Source organism: Sipha flava, unplaced genomic scaffold, assembly GCF_003268045.1.
Source record: "Sipha flava isolate LNK unplaced genomic scaffold, YSA_version1 43_pilon_pilon, whole genome shotgun sequence".
NCBI lineage: Eukaryota > Metazoa > Arthropoda > Insecta > Hemiptera > Aphididae > Sipha > Sipha flava.
In genome coordinates this window covers 2,047,144-2,049,830 of record NW_020273171.1, presented here as the reverse complement: position 1 = coordinate 2,049,830, position 2,687 = coordinate 2,047,144, and the positions used below count along the sequence as shown (strand labels likewise).

At 28.1% G+C, this 2,687-nt stretch overlaps 1 pseudogene; it reads left to right on the top strand.

The window, feature by feature from the left end:
- On the top strand, positions 1-879 carry LOC112689404 (annotated as a pseudogene).
- The last annotated feature ends 1,808 nt before the right edge of the window (positions 880-2,687 follow it).

Below are 2,687 nucleotides of genomic sequence, written 5' to 3'. Positions count from 1 at the left end.
ATGAGCAAACCATGGTTGATCCAAGTATGCCCTATTCTCAGTCTTTTGATTACAACTTCGGGGCGTCTTTTAGTGGGGAGGGTTTTCCAAGGTTTAATTTCGTTTAATTTAGTTTGTGACAAAGACCAATAGACTGTATCTATTTTAACGGATTTAGCATCATTATTTGAGTGCCCTGTATGCTTTGATTAAATTTTACCTCCAATATTACAATGTCGAAGTGGTAATTTAGTTTGTAGTACATGTCAACCAAAACTTAATCATTGCTCAACGTGCCGTAGTCCTCTTGGAAACATGCGTAATTTAGCAATGGAAAAATTTGCTTCAACAGCCATGTTTTCTTGCAAATTTCATCTTCAGGTTGCCCAGTATTATTGATGTATTCTGAAAAAGTTGACCATGAAGAATTATGTGAATGTTGTCCATATATTTGTCCATGCCCAGGTGCTTCCTGTAAATGGCAAGGTATATTAGAACAAGTGATGGGACATTTAATGGTAGCTCATAAGTCTATAACAACTTTACAAGGAGAAGATATAGTTTTTCAAGCAACTGACATAAATATTCCTGGGTCATGATGCAATCATGTTTTGGTCATAATTTTATGCTGGTACTAAAAAAAAAAATCAACGTATGAAGGTCATCAACAATTTTTTGCTAGTGTACAGTTAAATTGGCAATCTGAAGCAGTGTGATAATTTTGCTTACAGGCTAGAACTTAATAAACTTCGGATACAGGTAGCTTAGAAAGTAACTCCATGAAGCATACAAGAAGGAATTTCAAATTCTGACTGCTTAGTGTTTGATACAATTGCAGCATAGCTATTTGCAGATAATGGAAATTTAGCAATCAATGTTCCTATATCCACAAACGTATAAGACAGAGAAATCCATGAGAAATATGATACATAATAATATTCATTTATATTGTATAATCTTAATACATATGACTATTATTGCTAATCAGTTAATTAAAATATTTAACATGAAATTAGATTAAATGCATTTTTTGTGCTATTTGTGAAAATTTTAAATTATTTTCGAATAAATATTACGGTACTACGGTAGTTTTTATTTTAATCGTACGAGTATATAATTTCATTTAAAACATAGTAGAAAGCTCGTACAATATTATTAGGCGTATCTAAATTTCGTTTGATTGCGTTATATATTTTATTTGTTTCACATATCCGTAGAATTCTTAGACAAAATGATTATCCCTGTCGTGAGTAACATTTTAAGGATCAGTTTAATGTGCATGTCAAAAAATGAGGGTATTAAGTATACCAAAACACCGCATTTTTTTCTTCCGTTAAGAATCATTATATTTTATAACTTAGTTGTATCATAATAACACTTTCAACCGTTACACACGTTGTATAACATAATCTGTCATTTTTTATTTTAAATATGCCGCAGATGATTTAGTTATTAAATTATTCCCTTAAAAAATTCTTAGTTATCAGCTGTACACTTTCTGTTATCCTATACATTATGTTATAAATGACCGAGGACATTATGTATTACAGACACATTGAAATATACAATTATAAGTAACGGTGATTATTAATTCAAGTGTTCAACGAAGGAAATAATCTGAAATCAAATGATTTCAGTTTATCCTTAACATATTAACATACGTTTTATTGAAGCGATGACATAGATATTTAACTTGTGGAATGGAAGTTGGGATGCAGAAGTGAAGGGCAAAGTAATATTTGGAATGCTAAAATGAATCAAGAACAACGTTTCTTGAGGAAATCCAAATTAGAATTTAATAAATTGTCAAGCCAGCACTGTACATCAAATTTGTTTCTAAATTCTAAAGTTACCATTTAAAATTCGGTAGCTGTCGAACTTAGTTGTAATTCGTCTTTTAAAATAAATACAGATTTTAAATAAATCATAAGTTCTGCTATAGTTTACATTAAATTTACATATTTTTTAAATATTTTGTATATAGGTGAGTATTAAATAATTAGATAAATATTGTTACTGATATTCTATATATGTTCCTCTATCGGATGTTGAACATATTTCAGATTTTTTTAAAAATTTCTTATTTGATAAGTAATTACGAAATATTACCAACAACAATATTTTGACGTGTATATCAGAAATAGGAATAAATCAATAGTTTTCAACCATGAAAAAAAAAACAGACGTAATAACATGGAAAAATCGTATTATAATTGAATCTTACCGAGAACAATACACAATTTAAGTAATTTTTTTAAAACTCACCAATATATACGTCTGTAGCATGACCATTTTCTACTATAATTCATAGTTAATTATAATAAGATAAAAAAAAAAGAAAATGTCACTATACATACCATACTTATATTGAAATATAATTTATGGAACCTAATACATACTAATACAATGTACATCTACATAGTATTATATTCTTGCGTTGAGCAAAAATCAAATAGGGATTGTAATTTAATCAATTATTGTAATCGGTCACAATTTCATTATGAAAGACAACAAATTTGACTTGAATCCATAAATAAAATGGTTTATAAAAAATAATGAAATCATTTATGAAAATAAGTCTCAGCATACGTTCTTAAATTGTGGGATTCAAAATGACTTAAAAAAGTGTAAAATTATACTATGATTGTACGTTTTATTCGTACTTAATCTTAAACTTTTTTTTTGTTATTTATCCTCTGAGAACTTAT